The following is a 19,894-nucleotide window of genomic DNA, read 5'->3' as shown; positions in this document are numbered from 1 at the left end:
CTAAGCAAACATATCCAATAAAAAACAAAAGAATCCAGACAGAGAAGACTGAAATAACTAATTCTCCAATGCAAACATATATACATACATTCATAAGTGACAGCAGCAAACAGGGAACCATGACTTCCCTGAACAAGTGAAGCAAGGATCCAGTGACTAACCCTAACAAGATGTTGATATGTGAGCTCTCTGAACAAGAATTCAAAATAGCAGTTTTAAGGGAACTCAGTGATTTTCAAGATAACACAGAAAAGCAACTCAAAAATGTATCAGAGAAATTTCATGAAGAGATTGAAATAATAATAAAAACAAACAGAAATCTTCAAACTGAGAAATGTATTTGAGGAACTGAAAAACTCATTAGAGGCTGTCAGTAGGAGAATGAATCAAGCAGAAGAAAGAATAAATGAGCTCAAAGACAGGCAATTTGAAAATACACAGAGAAGAAAAAAGAATAAAAAGGAACAAAGATTGTCAACAAGATAAAGGAAATTACCTCAAAAGACAAAGTCTAAGAATCACTGGTGTTCAAGAGGGAGTTAAACAAGAGCAAGGAGTAGAAAGCTTACTCAAAAAAATAACAGAAAACTTTCCAAAACTTGAGAAAGAGATAAACATCCAGGTACAGGAATGTCAGAGAACAACAAACAGATCTGACCCAAATAAGACTTCCCGAAGGCATGTAATAATCACATTCTCAAAGATCAAAGACAAAGAGGATCCTAAAAGCAGCAAAAGAAAAGAAGCAAATAACGTATAAAGAACCTCCAATTCATCTGGCAACAGACTTATCAATGGAAACCAAACAGGCCAGAAGGGAGTGGAACAAAATTTTCAAAGTGCTAAAAGAAAAAAATTTTCATCCAAGAATACTGTATCCAGCAAAGCTGTCCTTCAACTATGAAGGAGAAATAAAGGCTTTCCCAGAAAAACAAAAGCTGAGAGAATTTACCATCACCAGATCCATCTTACAAGAAATACCAAAAGAGGTTCTTCAATTTGAAAGAAAAAAAAACACTAACATGCAAATAGAAAACATTTGAAGGTATAAAATCCACGAGTAAAATTAAGCATATAGACATACCCAGAATACTCTAATACTGTAATTGTGGTGTGCAATCCACTCATAACTCTAGTATGAAGCCCAAAAGACAAATCTATCAAAAACAAAAACACATACAGCAACCTGCTAAGAAATAGGCAGTATAAATATATCCAAATTGAAGTAACAAAAAAATCAATATGTAGGGGAGATGGAGTTAAAACACAGAGGTTTTTTTAGTTTATTGTTTCTATTCCTTTCTGTGATCTAAGATAAGTTGTCATCTCTTTAAAAATAACTTGTTATATCTACAAGATGTTTTTGCAAGCCTTGTGATGACCACAATGCAAAAACCTATAATAGATACACTAAAAATAAAAAACAACAAATTAAAACCTATTACCTGAGAAAATCACTTAACCACAAAGGAAGATGGAAAAAAGAAAAGAAGGACTGAAAGAAGGAAGGCAAGAAGGAAGGAAGTTACCAAACAATGAGAAAACAAGCAGAAAAATGGCAGTAGTAAGTCCTTACTTATCAATGATAATGCTGCATGTAAATGAACTTAATTCTCTAATTAAAAAATATATATAGCTGAATGGATAAAGAAACAAGACTCAGCTATATGCTGCCTACAAGAAACTGATATCACCTATACAGACACACATAGAATGAAAGAGATGGAAGAAGATATTCCATGCAAGTGAAAACCAAAAAATAGTAGGATTGTCTATTCTTATACTACACAAAACAGACTACAAGTCAAAGACAAAGAAGGTCACTTTATAATGATAAAGGCAATTATAAATATCTATGCACTCAACACCAGAGCACCCAAAAATATAAAGCAAATATTAATATATCTAAAGCAAGAGATAGACTGCAATACAATAGTAGTAGGGGACCTCAGCTTCCCACTGTCAGTAATGGACAGATCATCTAGACAGAAAATCAGCAAAGGAACACCAGAGTTAAATTGTATACTAGACAAAACAAGACTAACTCACATTTACAGAATATTTCACCCAACTGCTACAGAATGCATGTTCTTTTCATTGGTATACAGAACATTCTTTAGAATAGACCATATCTTAGGCTATAAATCAAGTCCCAGCACATTCAAAAAGGTAGAAATCATATCAACTATTTTTTTCTGACCACAATGAAATAAACTAGAAATCAATAACAATAAGAACCCTGGAAACTACACAAACCCATGGAAATTAAATAATATGTTCCTCAACAACTGATAGGTCAATGAAGAAATTAAGAAGGAAAATTTTAAATTTCTTGAAACAAATGGATATGGAAATATAACATACCAAAATCTATGGGATACAGCAAAAGCAATGGTAAGAGGGAAAGTTTGTAGTAATAAACACCTACATCAAAAAAGTAGAAAGACTTCAAATAACTTAATAAAGCACCTTAAGAGATCAGAAAAACAAGAACAAATGAAACCCAAAATTAGTAGAAGAAAAGAAATAATAAAGGTAAGAGCAGAAATAAAATTGAGACTAAAAAAAGTACAAAAGATCAATGAAACAAAAACTTGAATTTTTGAAAAGATAAGCAAAATTGGCAAACCCTTAGCTAACTAGGAAGAAAAGAGAAGACTCAAATAAAACCAGAAATGAAAATGCAACATAAAAACTAAGACCACAGAAATACAAAAAAAAAAAAAATCATTAGAGACTACTATGAACAATTATGCACCAACAAATTGGAAACCAAGAAGAAATGAAAAAATTCTCGGGCACATAAAACCTACCAAGACTGAACCGTAAAGAGACAGAAAACCTCAACCAATCAATAACAAGTAACTAAATCAAAGCCATAATAAGAAGCCTCCCATTAAAGAAAAGTCCAGGACCAGATGGTTTCACTGCTGATTTCTATGAAACATTTAAAGAAGAACTAATACCTAGCCAGGCAAGGTGGTGTGTACCTGAAGTCTTAGCTACTCAGGACATTGCTGAGGTGGGAGAATCTAAGCCCCAGAAGTCAAGGTTGCCGTGAGCCAAGATTGCGGCACTGCACTCCAGCCTGGGCAATGAGAGTGAAACTCTGGCTCAAAAAAAAAAAAAAAAAAAGTTCCCCTAAAGCCTTGAGAAAAAATTGAAGATCACGGAATACTTCCAAACTCATTCTATGAGGCCAGCATTACCCTGATAATAAAACCAGGCAAGAAAATTATAGGCCAATATCACTGATGAACATAGATAAAAAAATTCTTTTTTTTTTTTTTTTTTTTTGAGACAGAGTCTAGCCCTGTTGCCCAGGCTGGAGGGCAGTACTGTGATCTCAGCTCACCACAACTTGTGCCTCTTGGGTTCAAGGTAGTCTCAGCCTCCAGAGTAACTGGGATTACAGGCATGTGCCACTACGCCTGGCTATCTTTTTGTATTTTTAGTAGAGATGGGGTTTCACCATGTTGGCCAAGCTGGTCTTGAACTCCTGACCTCAAGTGATTCATCCACCTTGGCCTCCCAAAGTGCTGGGATTACAGGCATGAGCCACCATGCCCAGCTAGTAGATGCAAAAATTCTTAACCAAATACTAGCAAAATGAATTCACCAACATATTAAAAAGATCATTCACCATGATCAAGTGGAATTCTTCTCAGGGATGTAAGGATGGTTCAACATATACAAATCTATAAATGTGATATATGACATTAACAGAACCAAGAACAAAAACCATGTGATCATTTTAGTAGACGCTGAAAAAAGTATTTGACAAAATTCAATATCTCTTTATGATAAAGATCCTCAACAAACTAGATATAGATGGAACGTACTTCAAAATAATAATGGCCATACATGACAAACCCACAACCAACATCATACTCAATTGGGAAAAATTGAAAGCCTTTCCTCTAAGATCTGGAACATGATAAGGATGCCCACTTTCACCACTGTTATTAAACATAGTATTGGAAGTCCTGGATAGTGAAATTAGGCAAGAGAAATAAATAAAGGGCATCCAAACTGGAAAGGAAAAAGTCAAATTAGCCTTGTTCACAAAGGACATGATTGTAAGTTGCAGGATACAAAATCAACATATAAAAATCAGTAGCATTTCTATATGCCAACAGCAAACAATCTGAAAAAAGAAATCAAGAAAACAATCTCATTTACAATAGCTACAAAGAACGTAAAATACCTAGGAATCAATTTCACCAGAGAAGTGAAAGATCTATATAAGAAAAACTATTAATACACTGATGAAATAAATTGAAGAGGACACCAAAGAATGGAAAGATATTCCATGCTCATGGATTAGAATTAATATTATTCAAGTGACAACACTACCCAAAGCAAATTACAGATTCAATATAATCCCTATAAAAATACCAATGATATTCTTCACAGAAACAGAAAAAGTTTATATGGAACCACAAATCTTGAATAGCCAAAGCAATCCCGAGCAAAAAGAACAAAGCTGGAGGCATTACACTACCTGACTTCAAAACACACTACAAAGCTGTAGTAATCAAATCAGCATGGTACTGGCATAAAAATAGACACACAGACCAATGGAACAGAATAGAGAAGTCATTGGGAGGCCAAGGTGGGAGAACCACTTGAAGCCTGGAGTTTGAGATCAGCAACATTGTGAGACCCCTATCTCTTAAAAAAAAAAGAAATAGAGAGAACCCAGATATAAAGCCATGCATTTATAGTCAATTCATTTTAACAAAGGCGCTAAGAACATACAGTGGGGAAAGGACAGTTTCTTCAATAAATGATGCTGGGAAAACTGGTAATTACATATCAAAGAATAAATGTAGACCCCTATCTCTCATTATACAAAAATCAAATAAAAATAGATTAAAGGCTCAAATCTAAGACCTGAAACTGGGAATTACTAAAATAAGACATTGGGGAAATACTCCAGGACATTGGTCTAGACAAAGATTTTTTTGTATAAGACCTTAAAAGCATAGGCAACCAAAGCAAGAATAGACAAATAAGGTTACATCAAGCTAAAAACCTTCTGCAGAATGAAGAAAACATCAACAAAGAGACAACCCAGAGAATGGGAGAAAATACTTACAAGCTATCCATCTGACAAGGGATATATAAGGAGAATATAACCAGAATATAATAAGGATCTCAAACAACTCAACAGCAAAAATAAATAAATAAATAAAATAATATGTTTTAAAAACGCATAAAATATCTGAATAGACATTTCTCAAAAGAGACATACAAATGGCCAACAGGAAAATGCGCAACATAACTAATTATCAGAAAAATGTAAATCAAAACTATAATGAGATATCATCTCACTGCAGTGTAAATGGCTATTATAAAAAAGACAGGAAAGATTGAATGTTGGCAAGGATATGCAAAAAGCAGAACCCTTGTACACTGATGGTGGGAAAGTAAATTAGTACAGCCAGTATAGAAAACAGCATGGAGGTTCCTCAAAAAATTAAAAATAGGGCCAGCACGGTGGCTCATGCCTGTGATCCCAACACTTTGGGAGGCCGAGGTGGGTAAATCACGAGGTCAGGAGATCGAGACCATCCTGGCTAACATGGTGAAACCTCATCTCTACTAAAAAAAAAAAATATATATATATATATACACACAAAAAATTAGCCAGGCGTGGTGGCGGGCACCTGTAGTCCCAGCTACTTGGGAGACTGAGGCAGGAGAATGGTGTGGAACCTGAGAGGTGGAGCTTGCAGTGAGCCGAGATCGTGCCACTGCACTCCAGCCTGGGAGACAGAGCAAGACTCCATCCCCCCAAAAAAAAAACAAACTAAAAATAGGAATGCCATATAATCCAGCAATTTCACTGCTGGCTATAGATCCAAAAGAAAGAAAATCAATATGTCAAAGAGATATCTGTCTGCACTGTCATATTTATTGCAGCACTATTCAGAATATTTACAATAGCCAAAATATAGAATCAACCTAAGTGGCCATCAGTGAATGAATGGATAAAGAAAATGTGTCATATATACACAATGGAGTACTTATTCAGCCACAAAAAATGAATGAGATTCTGTCATTTGCAGCAACATAAATGGAACTGGAGGTCATTATATTAAGTGAAATAAGCCAGGCATAAAAAGACTAATATCACATGTTCTCACTCATATGTGAGAGCCAGAAAAGTGGATCTCATGAAGAGAGAGGGCAGACTGGTGGTTACCAGAGGCTAGGAGTGGTAGCACGGAGGAAGAGATGAAGAGAGGTTGATTAATGGGTACAAATACACAGTTAGGTAGAGAAAATAAGAGCTGGTATTTGAAAGATCAGCAGGGTGACTATAGTTTACAATAATCTGTTGTACACTTCAAAATATCTAGAAGAGATTTAAGGCATTGGATAGCCCAATTACCTTGATTTGACCCTTACACATTATATCAATGTATCAAATTATCACATGTACCTTTAAAATATGTGTTAATACAACTATTATGTAGCAACTTTTTAAAAATGTAATAAGATGGGAGATGTTTTACCATTCACTCTGCCAGGGGAAAAACATCTCCAGGGGTAAATGGGTGAATGACAGAACTTTCCAACAGGAGAGTTTATTCACCCAAGTAAATAAGCCACCCCTCCCCTAAAGACATTCCCACTCGTGGGATGAAATGCATGTGCCAGCATCACTGTCCTCCTGGCTAGTCACAGCAAGGAGGGGCTTTAGCTGCATGGAAACCGAAGACCTTAGAGCTTGGGTGCTGGAGATAAGTGACCAGGAACAAACAGGAACATTTCTCTATGATTCACTCAGTCTTCCTCTAAACATGAGGCCAGTGTTTTCTGAAACTGGGTGACAGGAAGATGACTGGGATTTATCAAAAATCCATCCATCCATCCATCCATCATGTGCAATAGATACTTCCTCAGCCCTAATTATGCACTAGGGCAGTGTGCCAGGCCCTGGAGATACTGAAGGGAACCAGGTGGTCAAAAACGCACACCCTCAAGGAAATTGCACTCTAGAGGAGAAACGAGATTAAAAAAAAAAAAATAGAACACATACCAGCATAGATGGTGATGAACACTGCAGAGGAAAACAGATCAGGGAAGGAGGATACAGAAGGGTACACTGGCTGGGGCTGGGAGAAGGATTATTTTCAACAGAGTGGCGAGGGAAAGTTTCACTGAGAAGGTGACCTGTGAACTAAGCCCTAAAGGAGGTGAAGGAGCAGGAGCAAGTCTCACGGATACACAGGGGAAGAGCTTTGCAGAGGGAGGGGACAGCAAGTGCAGAAACGCCCAGGTGGGAGAGCTCCTGTTGCTCCACCTGTAGGAGGGACAGTAAAGAGCCCAATTTGGGCAAACAGAGGTGGAGAAGTATGAAGAGAACTGAAATGAACATGGCAAAGGGCCAACGCATTGGCCTTGTCACTCATGTTGACACACTGGCCTTTTTCCTTTCGAGAGATGGGAAGATCTGGAGGCTTCCCAGGAGAGGACAAAACCTGACAATAATATCTATTCGCAAACGCTCCTCTGAGGAGCCCGACTCACGGGGTGGATCTTGTTACATGTATGTTGGACACGCTCCACTCCATAACTCATAATTAGGCGCATACGGGAAACAATCCATTAGAAAATAGGGTCTGGCAAAATATGGATCTGGGTCTACCTGATCCTCACAAATCACAAGGCACCACAGGAGTCTGACCTCCAGAAATGTGGCAGAAAGCAAGAACCCACAGACAACGCCAGAGTCTGATTTTCCAGCTATGAGAAAAATTGAAGTTGACAGCTCTTCTCCAGAGACCGATCTAAAAGAGGCAAAGTTCAGTAGCTGCTCAAAGTGTAACTTCCCCTTCAAGCAAGCCTCCAGAAACACAGAAATTAAGCTAAAGCTTAACACTCATCACCAAAATGGAAACAGTAAATCCATGTTAAGGTGTAAAGACAGTTAAAAACAATTGCCTTATTCTACTGCTTTCCATGGAAAAACAAATTTCTTATATCTTCCCAACATACAGTAAGCATTCAATATTTACTGAAAGAATAAAGGAGGCTTTAAGCCTCCCCACTGGAAGCTGACTTTGTGAACAGGGCCAGCATTCCATGACCATGTTCTGGAAGCCTTCCATCCTAGCAGGCTCCCAATAGGATATCATTCACCTTCCTCCTCCCAAATAGTCACTCAGCAAGGAGTTCTAGATGATTGGAAGTTGAGGACAAGATGATAACACTAAACATTAAGCAGTTTAATTCACTGATTCCTTAGCAGTGCATTCAACCAATCAAGGGAAAGAACAAGAGCAACACCACCAAATTCAAAAGCCCTCCCCAGTGGCCCTCTGCCATTTCTCTTGATGGACATCATTGCATACCTGGGAGCCACCCCAGAGGACATTCCAATGGATGGCAAAGCCCATGGCCTTCCACATCTGGCATCAATTCCTGAGGCTTTGCCAACCATCCCTCCCAAATTGTATTCTGGAAATAACCTTAAATACAAGAATTCCCACTGATAAATAGAGCCTGTCAGTGGTAACATATGAGCACCTTACAAGAAATTTTCACTTCATTTTATTAATGCTAAACTACTGAAATCTCACCAGTTACAAATAAAAGGTCAATAAGTTCATTTTAAAACACTGCCATTTATATTTTAAACATGTTCCTAATTCTTAGTCTACAGCAGGAAAAATGGGTGTCAGATACTGCTTTATCTCATAGCCTGTTCCCAGAATGTAGTAATTGGACCAGGAGAGGTATTAGTGCTATAACTCTATACAGCCCTTTATTATGGCTCACATAGGCTCTTTTAGACTATCTGTCACAAAACACATCCAAGGAGTGAAATAGAAGTTGACTGCTGACCAATCAACTTACAATACACCTTTGAAGGTAAGTTCATAAATTAGAGTCTACCTATAATTCCTATTAAATAGTGCAACTGTCCTGCTCCTATCAGATTTCCAAATCTGTTCTATTACTCAATGCATTATTCAATAAATAACTATGGACATGAAACACTTTATCTCAACACCTAAATGGAAACATGAGCTGAGGAGAAGATAACATTTTGACCACTGAGCATGCTGCCAGGAAGATCTTCTAGTGAGAACAACTCTTAGATAACCAATTCCAAATGCAAGACATCAGATATTTATGGCTAATATAATTAAGTGTGACATTATTGAAAAGCAGGTTTTACCCAAGTGATTTATTCTTTCTTTTTTTTAACTTTAAAAACATAGAACACTTCATGAATGTGTGTGTCATCCTTGCGGAGGGATCATCCTAACTTTCTCTGTATCATTCCAATTGTAGTCTGTGTGCTGCCAAAGTGAGCATGCCCAGGTGCTTTATGAAAAAAAAAAAAAAAAATGTGGCCAGGCACGGTGGCTCATGCCTGTAATCCCAGAACTTTGGGAGGGCGAGGTGGGTGGATTGCTTGAGGTCAGCAGTTCGATGCCAGCCTGACCAACATGGTGAAACCCTGTCTCTATTAAAAATACAAAAATTGGCCAGGCATGGTGGCTCACGCCTGTAATCCCAGTACTTTGGGAGGCCGAGGCAGGCGGATCACGAGGTCAGGAGATCGAGACCATGGTGAAACTCCGTCTCTACTAAAAATACAAAAAATTAGCCGGGCGTGGTGGCGGGCGCCTGTAGTCGCAGCTACTCGGGAGGCTGAGGCAAGAGAATGGCGTGAACCCAGGAGGCGGAGCTTTCAGTGAGCCGAGGTCGTGCCACTGCACTCCAGCCTGGGTGACAGAGCAAGACTCCGTCTCAAAATAAATAAATAAATAAATAAATAAAATACAAAAATTAGCTGAGCGTGGTAGCAGGCACCTGTAATCCGAGCTACCTGGAAGGCTGAGGCGGGAGAATCTCTTGAACCCAGAAAGCGGAGGTTGCAGTGAGCTGAGATTGCTCCACTGCATTTCAGCCTGGGCGAGAGAGTGAAACTCCATCTCAAAAAAAAAAAAAAAAAAAGAAAGAAAAAATGATGTGAACTTTATGGTACAAAAACAAAAAAAAATGAGTTATGAGATTTATTTAATTTTGCACTGCAAGGGAAGGATCATTTTTAATGAGATTCTTCTCAATTTTCAATTAAAAGAAACAACAACTATTTGTTATAAAAATATCTGGCCTCAACAAGTACAGGAATCATTACAATTCAGGCCCCATGCAGCCATTGCCCCAAAAGAAATGCAACAGGTCAGTGTGTGAAACTCTAATACTAAAACGTATTGCATTTAAGTATACCACATTTGGCCTTTCATTCAGAACTCAGTATATTCTTTCCAAACAGAGGGAAGTAATCCCTACTACAAGGAAAGGTTTAAGGCTGTCCTAAGTGTTGGCATGCTGCAAACCAAGTAAGGAGCAGCAGCCACCCTGAGATCGAGTTATCCAAATGCAAGGGCCTAAACCCATCCTTTTCAGGTCCCAAACGCCTCTGCCCTCAGTCAAGGGTGCACTGGCTCTTGGGGAGGACATACCTTGTCAGAAAAGACACTTCCCAAGGAGACAGGTTCAGGAACTACAACATCAAACATCTGGATGGAAAGCTAAACCGAAGTAGTCAAGCTGGGAGAACATCGGGAGCTGAGATGATTGGTACACAGAGATTTCTAGTATGGAAAACACAAATGTTTGATTTAGGTCTGGGTAGAAAGCCATATCTATCCGTCCCTCATGTTGTAGAGTTAAAAATCTGGGGCGAGCTATATTATTCTATCTTTCTGGATTTCTCACATAATTGTCAAACTTTATTCAAGTGTTTAATTCTAACTGACATTTTTATGTTTATCACGCATATAGAGCAAAGTGCACAAAACCAAAGTGTACAGCTCACATTTTCATCAAGTGGACCCATCCCTGTAGGTGTCTAACTGAAATCCAACATAGAGACATGAGTTAAATAGGTCTGTTATGTGCAGGATTCTAACAGCAGTAAAGACCCGATCTAAAGGCTGCCTAGCTTCAGACGACAATTGTAAAATGTAAACACATTTACCGCTTCTGCCTACAGGGACACCACTACCATACTAGAAAGGAATGTAAAAATATGCAGTCAGTTTAAAACACACACACACACACACAACTAGGAATTGAATCATTAGCTAAGATGTGGGGTTGTCTTTTTTCTAAAATAGACTTCTTTCTGCTTTCGCCAGACAAGTTGAACGTGCCTCCAAGACGCCTTCCGAGTATGAGCTGCAGCGAGAGAGAAGCCCACAAGAGGGGCTGCCGCCTAAGCAAGGGCCCTGGCCTGCGAGGCAGGAAGAACGGGCTCTACCTTCACAAATGGTATCTCAGAAGATATGTCAATCCATTTTTAAAATAATAATGCAGTTGTAATAAGTGTCATTGTGTCAAAGAAACAGAGCCACTAGGTGACATATTTATGATAAGGAATTGGCTCACACAACTATGGAGTCTGGCAAACCCCAACACCAGCAGTGGGAATGGGCAAGAGGGCCAATGGTATGGTTCCAGTCCAAAGGCCGGCGGGTTGGAAACTCAGGAAGAGACATTGCTTCAGTAGCTCTGAAGGCGGGAAAAGCTAATGTGCCAGTTTGAAGCTTGTCGGGCAGGAGGAGCTACCTCTTACTCGGCAGAGGGTTGTTCTGGTCAGGACTTCAACTGTTTGATGGGGCCGCCCACACTAGGAAGGCCACCTGCTTTCCTCACTCTACTGATACAGATGCTAACCTCATCCAGAAATGCCCTCTCAGACACTCAGAATAATGTTCAACCGGATGCTTGGGCACCCCATAGCCCTGTCGAGTTGACACATTAACTTGACTATCACAATCATATATTAGGCAGGGCAGAGGCAGGCACAAGCCCAGTGCATTGGAGACAGGGGAGCCTGTGGACAGGAGGGGAACAGTTTCAGCCTGCAGAGTTCAGGAGACTCATGAGACACCAATGATGGAAAAGGGTCTGCGGCAAGCATAGAAAGCAAAAGGAGGTATTTGAAGTCCATACACAGAGGAGCTCACACAGGAAATCAGGGCTAGGAGTCTGGAGGAACCACACAAGATAAACTATAAAGAGTTCAAAGCAAAAGGCTTCATAAAAGAAACATGGTTCCTCTCTCACAAGCCCCCTTCTTCTGGTTACACCAAAATCTTACACAGCCAGGCTGCTACACCCACAGCCAAGGAGTATTCCCAGGGCACCCATACAAACCTCATACACTCATGTCTAAAAGTCCTTCACCGAGAAGTGAGTCTTGCTATCTGGCCTGCACTCACAGAGCACCCCATCATCCTGCTACACTTCCTCTTTGAAAAATTACCAAATATGTGTAGAAAGCCTCCACCACGAAAAAGAGACTTTAAATGAATACAGAAGAAAGGGGAGACCTGAGGAAACAGTACAGCAAACTTTAAAAGAATATTTTAGAGTTTGGAGTAATGCTAATGCTAATATCCTCAGAGTCATAAGATGATAACACATTCACATGAAACAAGAATAAGATGGTATTTCTAAAAAGGAAACGGAATAAAATAGCTATTGGCAATTGAAAGTATGCTAGCCTAACTAAAATATTGCAAAAAAAAAGGAAGTGAAGAATAAAGCTAAGCAAATTTCCCAAAAAGTAAAACCAAAAACACAAGATGCAAAATAAAAGAGACTTAATAGTACAAATACAAGACCAAAATACAAGACTATTAAGAGTTCCACAGAAACCAGAGAAAGATAATATTAACAAGTTATACAGAAAAAGTTGCTAGAACTCTAAGAACAAAGATTTCTGATTGAAAGGGTACACCAAGTACCCAAAACAATGAGACACATACCAAAATTTTTCATTATAGAATACTAAATATTTTTCATTATAGAATGCTAGCTATTTCTAAACCATAAAGATATTAAAAAGAGCCTATTTATAAAGAGAAAAAAATCAAGATGAAATTGAGCCTCTTAATAGCAACACAGACCACTAAAGTGACACTTTAGATTTCTATACCCAGCCAAGCTATCAGACACTCAAATCTACTTTTCACATAAGCTTTTCTAGGAAGCCTCTTACTGCAAGACGTTCTTCAACAATACAAAACAGTAATCAAGAAAGCAACCCCCCACCCCACTCCCCGACAGTGTCTAAATATCAGGGAATACAACTCAAGAAAGCAGTGAGAAAGTTCTGGGATGACCACTTTACAGCAACACATCTACAAGGCAGCCAGTTTATCTGGCAACAAGATGGCGGGGTGTGGAGGGGAAGGGGTAAAACCAAGAGATTATTCTGGGATATTTATTTTAAAATATATAGAGAGGTTATATAATATAAATGTGTATTGATCTAACGGAAACGATAAAAATTAATATGCAAAAAAATTATTTAAGGAGAAGAACAAGGCAGGAAAAGCAAGTTATACTAGAAAAGAGGCAAACATGATATACTGCCTCACTACTTGGACCTGAAGTAAATAACTGAAATCTGCATCTATAAGAGAGTTCAGAGAGATCATTTCTAAACTGTATTTCACAATGTCGAGAAAACCACATTTCTAAACTTAATTTTGAAATATGGTAGAAACCTCCAAAGAATGAAAAACACACAGAGTTGAAAGTAGTTGCCTTTGGTGGAACAGGACTGGGATGGGAGAGAGGGGCAGAAGAGTATTGATTTTCACGAGAAGCAACTTCTAAACTATTTGAACTTTTAACTACCTACATGTGTTGTTGTAATAATACTTTAATATAAAAAAGTAGTATCCAGATATAACTGTCAAGGGACAGCTGATTATTTTAGCTAAGTTTAGGACTGGTCATACATAAGGAGCTTTTTTTTAGAACATGAAATCAGACTAAAGACCCAGTTTGTTTCTATACTGCTTCCACCACAAAAGAGCTAGTAACTGCTCATATCTGATATCACTCCCCACGATCACTTCCTTTTGCCAGCGGCAATTGACACCTAGATCATGGATAAAAGAAGGGGAAACTGTCATCTGCCCCGTAAGAGTCTAACAAGAAACAAACATGAGTACAGCACTCAGAGTGCAACATTTGTATGTATTCCTTTGAGATGAGCAGGCTGGCTTTCAGCACAGGAGTCTTTACCCTAAAACTCACCCCACAGGGAAATCGAACAGTCCAGTTCTCCCCCTTTAAATGGAAATCACTTTATTCTAAAAAGTATTTGCTCTTATTAAGTTCTCTTGCTTCCTTTCATCCTCTGCCAAATTCCTAGAACATCTTTCTTTCTTCTTTTCATCAAACCACATCCTTCTCCTTTTCTGAGCCAATAGCCCAAGGGGTCATCTTCTTTAACAAGCTTTTCTCTATTCATGTCTACCCAAAGTGTACAATCTGTAATCCATCCATTTATTTCAACATTCTGTGTGTGTGTGTGTGTGTGTGTGTGTGTGTGTTTGTGAGAGAGACAGAGAGTGTGTTAGAGACAGAGAGACGGGGACAGACAAAGGCAGGGAGTCAGAGAGAGAAAGAAATTTCTTGTCTTGTACTGTGAGCTCTAGGCTGGTCACATAAAATATTTATTATCTTAACCACCTCTCCACGCCTTGCAGGTTGAACGCTCGTTGTACAACTCACACCAACAACACAGTGCCCTCTACTGGCCAGCCAGCATAGCAGTGTTTTCTGCAAAGTAAACAACATTTGGGGCGTGTGCCAGATGAAGTTCAAGTTCTTTATCAATTATCTAATAAGAATCCTCAGAGAACCGATGTCTAAGGAAGAACTGTAATAGCCGTATTGCATTTGGTTCTTGCATATTCACTTATATCCATTTAATATAAAAACACAAAGTACTAGTATTCATTCCTAAGCAATTCTAAAATGTTTAGTCATCTTTTCATTTAATTTACTCATTAGTTTACCCAGAAATCAGAGAAGGAGAATATTAAATTTTGTGGGGACTGGATGCAATTTGTATACAACATGTATACAATTTGGGAATCTTGCTTTAAGAAAAATACAGTATTACGAAAACAAAATTGGGCACAGAAGTGAAGTTTACTTATAATGAAGAAAACACAACATATTACAAATTCATGAAGGCTGAAAAATACATCGTTATTCAGAAAACATACTATTTTTATTAAATACTATAATATTAATATTAACAGTCTATAATACTTTCCCCTCCATATTTTTAATTTTATTTGTGTGGATAGTTTCTTAGAAAATTTTGTAAATAGTTTGTATAGAAAGAACAGATAATTTATTTTTCCTCTAGCTATAATTGATCAATTATTTTTAATTGATCTTTTGGTAAAGCTTCTTTCAGCTCCACAACTTATCAATATATGTCATGTAAATTTTTATGATGGTTGTCAAATTTAGAGGAATTGCCATGAAATTTCCTTCATAAGTGAAACTTAAAATCTAGCTTCTGGCTCCACACATTTCAAACACTGTCTCTCCAATATGACTCACATACTTCAAGCATAATATACCACACTGATATTTTGATACTTCTAGAAATGCTACACCATATCATAACCTCAGGTGCAGAGGTGGCCAGGAAGAATATTTCTGGTCCTTATTTCTATGCTGGGAGAGCTAAAAATTTACCTGTTCACAAAAGTGACTGTACACCATGTAAATACATCTCTATTATTTCCAACTCAACTTTCCCTTACCCAGGTCCCCAAAACATGCCTCCTAACAGAAGAAGGGCGAGAGGGTGGAAGTTTGGGTGAAAAGACACTGTGTTCTTACCCCAAGCAAGGCTCAAGTCTATTAAATTATGCAAAAATAATTGGCCATGTCTACATTGGTAGGGTCCTCCCTGGGGCCCTGGGGCAGACGTTCTGAAGCATAAATACCATTAGCTCCCAGAAAATCTGCTTCTGTGGATATATGCATCATCTAATACAAATATGTAAGTGATTTACACATGGTTGTTTTAATAACAACCTATATACGTTTCCAAACTTTTCTCCAAGTTTATACAATCTTACATAGATGTCTCAACACACATATTCACAATCAGAGGGTTGCCAAAGTTCCACAAGTATTAGACATTATGCCATTTTCTGAATTTTTTTTCTTTCTCAATAATATTGCAAAATCCTTGCAACCCAATTGTATAATTCTAATTCATCCTTTTTAATGGTGATATAATATTCCATAATTTATTCAGCCATTCTTCTATGATAAGCATTTACTTTATTTCCAGGCTTTGTATGCTATGAGACATGTCACAATAAAGACCCATGTTCATATGTCCATGAATACTGGTGAGTTTAATTCTAGGAGATCGATTGCCTGAAGTGGAATTAATGAGTCTAAGGGTCACGTGGTTGTTAAAAATTAAACTAAAGTCCACACTGCATTCAGATTTCCTAAGTTCCTACCTAATGTCTTGTTTCTGTTCCTAGAGGAGCATAAATTTTAATATATAGTAGACAACATGCTAAAAGGATTTTCAAACTTCACATTCCAACCAGCAATGTGTTGGTGTATTATTTGCACGCATATTCCTGCCAGCAACAGATATTAACAGTTTTTTTTTTTTACAGTACTCAGTCTTATGTCAAGTAAGACATCACTGTCACATTAATTTGCATTTCCTTGACTGCTAATCAAGTTAAATATATTTTCATACATTTGTGAGCCATATCATCTCCTCATATACTTTGCCCATTTTCCTACTGGTTTGTTGATCTTTCCAGTGTCCCTTTGCAAAGCCTCTTGGAATTGTCTGTTAACTCTATTTTATATTATGTAGTTTACATTTAGTAGTTTTCTAGACTATTCATTTGTATAGCAAGTTTTTAATGGCACCTTTGACATACAAAGAGGTCCTGGACATTGGAAATGTTCCAAAATATTTATAGCACCTTGGTTTAGTATTAAGAAGTTCTTCACCAACCTCATTATATATGTAATGGCTAAGATTGTCTTTACTGACTTTTTTATGTCAGTCTTTAATTTCTGCAATCAGAATTTATTTTCACATGTGATAAAGGATAGAGTTCAGTTCTGTGTTCATCCTGACACATAGCCACTTATTTAAAAATGGTACCAGCATAGCCGGGCGCAGTGGCTGACACCTGTAATCCTAGCACTTTGGGAGGCCAAGGAGGGAGGATCACCTCAGGTCAGGAGTTCGTGACCAGCCTGGCCAACATGGTGAAACTCTGTCTCTAATAAAAATACAAAAATTAGCCGGGCATGGTGGCACATGCCTGTAATCCCAGCTACCCAGGAGGCTGGAGCAGGAGAATCACTGGAACCTGGGAGGCAGAGGCTGCAGTGAGCCAAGATCACACCACTACACTCCAGCCTGGGTAACAGAACAAAACTCCTTCTCAAAAAAACAACAACAGCAAAACACACACACACACACACACACACGAAGAATGGTACCAGCACAATTATCCACTCCACTTAACTGAGATATCACTCTTCAATATATTGGCATATATTTAGTTCTATGTCAATTCCCAACCAATTGATTTACAGTAGTTTTATACCTGTTCTGACTCTTGGTAAGGTAATATCTCCCTCTACACAGTATTATTCCTTACCAAAATTTATATAGAGATATATAGATATACAGATATACACACTCACATTTAGTTTCCTATTTATAAGTTTTATATGTAAAATAAGATATATATATATATATATATATATATACTGTACTGTATATATACACACGCAGGTTAAATATCCCTAATCCAAAAATCTGAAATTTGAAATGCTCTAAAATCCAAACCTTTTTGAGCACTGACATGACACCTCTGCTTTCTGATGGTTCAATGTACACAAACTTTGTTTTATGTACAAAATTATTGAAAATATTGTATAAAATAACCTTCAGGCCAGGCATGGTGGCTCACACCTATAATCCCAGCATTTTGGGATTATAGCGTCACAGTGTCACAGATGCTGCTCCCCTTCAGATCCACAGCCGTGTTCCACACGAGGAGAAACAGAGAACTAGGCACCTCAATACGGGAAGTGGGGCTTCCTCAGATGCCCTCAGCTCCTGTCTCATTGGCCAGAACTCTATCTCATGAATGTTTCTAGTTTCAAGGGTTTCCAACTGGGCACATCTGGAACAAAATTGGTGGGCAATATCTGCCTTGATGGCTTTTTCTGAAATAAGCAAATGTCCAAGACATGGCCTCCTGGTTCCCATACGGGAGGTCGGCCAGATGGTACATTTGGCCCTAATCCACCCCTGTAAGGGAGTCAAACTGGGACTATTCTATACCTTGCATAAATAGGAAAGAGCAGAAATATTAATGGTTTGTGTCTGAGGCATGACAAAAAAAGCATGTACCCATTATAGCATCCATAGAAATGAATGACCTAGAATCAGGAGCTAAAAATCCGTCAGCTCCCCTCAAATGAGCCCCGCTCAACTAGAAAATCAACAACTTTCAGCAGGGAGAGCGGAAGAGCTCTCTCATCATTCGGTATTATCTAGGAGAAATCTAAAATTGGATTTTCAACAAAGCTAAACATAACGGTCTTTATAGGAAGCTGTAACCAAACACTTGTTAGATCCAATTTCCTCAGAATAACCAAAGCCTGGTCGGGGACACAGAAAGCTGGTTTGTAATCCCAGTGTCAGCTTGGAGAAGCTGCTTGACCTTTCCACACCTCTAGCTCTACACTCTGCAGTGGAGGCCATCATTTTCCTTTCTCTATCGCAGATCTTGCGAAGTTGCAGTTAATTTATAATTCTAGAGCAAGAAAGAATGCCTGTATAGGAGAATATAAAGGAAGGCAAGAATATGTCAGATATTAATAATACCTCGTTAATATTTAATATTATCATAGAATATGATATAGCATATATTGTATATAATAATAATGTTAAGTCATGTAGAGACATCAACATGGTAGCCAGCTGGCAACAGTTTTGAAAGGGAAATAAGTGAGCAGGCTCTCCTGGTAATGTCCACCAGACCTGCGGAGCGAAACAGGGATGTGTATGTCTTTCTGGATACAGATTCAGAACTATAATATCTCTAGAGAGATAGAGTCTCTAGGTCAGATACACTGAGAATAAAAAATATAAAGGGTTGAGGATGTGATAAAAAGTGAAGGCACTTATATCAGGTCGTGTTTTAAGAAGTCTATGAAGTTAAATTATACATGTGAAGGTGACTTTAACACGTATAACAGTTATAAAACACAAAATGATTTTACTAATCAGACTTTAAAACTAATATCAGACATTAAGGTTATATGAAAAGCAAGAAAGAAAATAATGGTCTTATAAAAGGAAAAATAAATCAAGGGGGTTTATGTGGTTTTGAGAAAAGAAACTGGAAGAATAAAGGGTATATGTCAATAGATCTCTTGAGAGAGAGAGAGAGAGAGAGAGACTGATTAACAGGTATTTCCAATGAGTTGTGACCACCATCCCCCCCCCCCGAAAAAACAAATCCTACTTAACAAGTCTAATAGAAGTTTTATCATCAGCAAACTTGAGACTGGAGTCAAAGCAATTTCAGACCCATTCAATCCAATAATTCTAAAACCAACACATACACTATTTTTGGTAAAGTGACTACTATCAAGATATCTCACATAAGAAAGAGGAAGACAGGTAAGAGCAGTAATTTCCCCAACAACTAAACAATAACTGTAAATTCTCACTAAAAAAATACAATTCTGAGAATACAAACCAAAGTTAATAGCATCCGATGGCCTCAAGCCCGCTGACCCAAGCAAAGATTTAGAAGTAATGAGAACAACAGCCTGGTTTAGGGGTATGCACTCACTAGCAAGGGGACCATAGATCATTATATGTGACCTTTCCCATCACACTATAAAGTGACTCTGTCTGAGAACTGTATACTTTTTTTTTTTAAAAAAAAAAAAAAAAGGAAAGGAAAGATTTTTAAAAATTGTTCTCAATAAACAATCTAACTACAACTTCCGAAAAAAA

The 19,894-nt window shown here is 38.0% G+C and overlaps 1 protein-coding gene and 1 non-coding gene across 2 annotated transcripts in view; both read right to left on the bottom strand.

The window, feature by feature from the left end:
- LOC100453345 (phospholipid-transporting ATPase IB) overlaps window positions 1-19,894 on the bottom strand; it is a 534,685-nt gene that overhangs the window by 43,195 nt on the left and 471,596 nt on the right. The window lies entirely within an intron of this gene.
- On the bottom strand, window positions 9,230-9,336 carry LOC112128702 (U6 spliceosomal RNA). Its single transcript, XR_002911178.1, has one exon. It is a non-coding gene; the product is annotated as a U6 spliceosomal RNA (small nuclear RNA).

This window comes from Pongo abelii, chromosome 14 (assembly GCF_028885655.2).
Source record: "Pongo abelii isolate AG06213 chromosome 14, NHGRI_mPonAbe1-v2.0_pri, whole genome shotgun sequence".
In the NCBI taxonomy this organism is placed as follows: Eukaryota; Metazoa; Chordata; class Mammalia; order Primates; family Hominidae; genus Pongo; species Pongo abelii.
The sequence above is the reverse complement of the archived record's forward strand: the minus strand, read 5'-3'. Positions and strand labels throughout refer to the sequence as shown.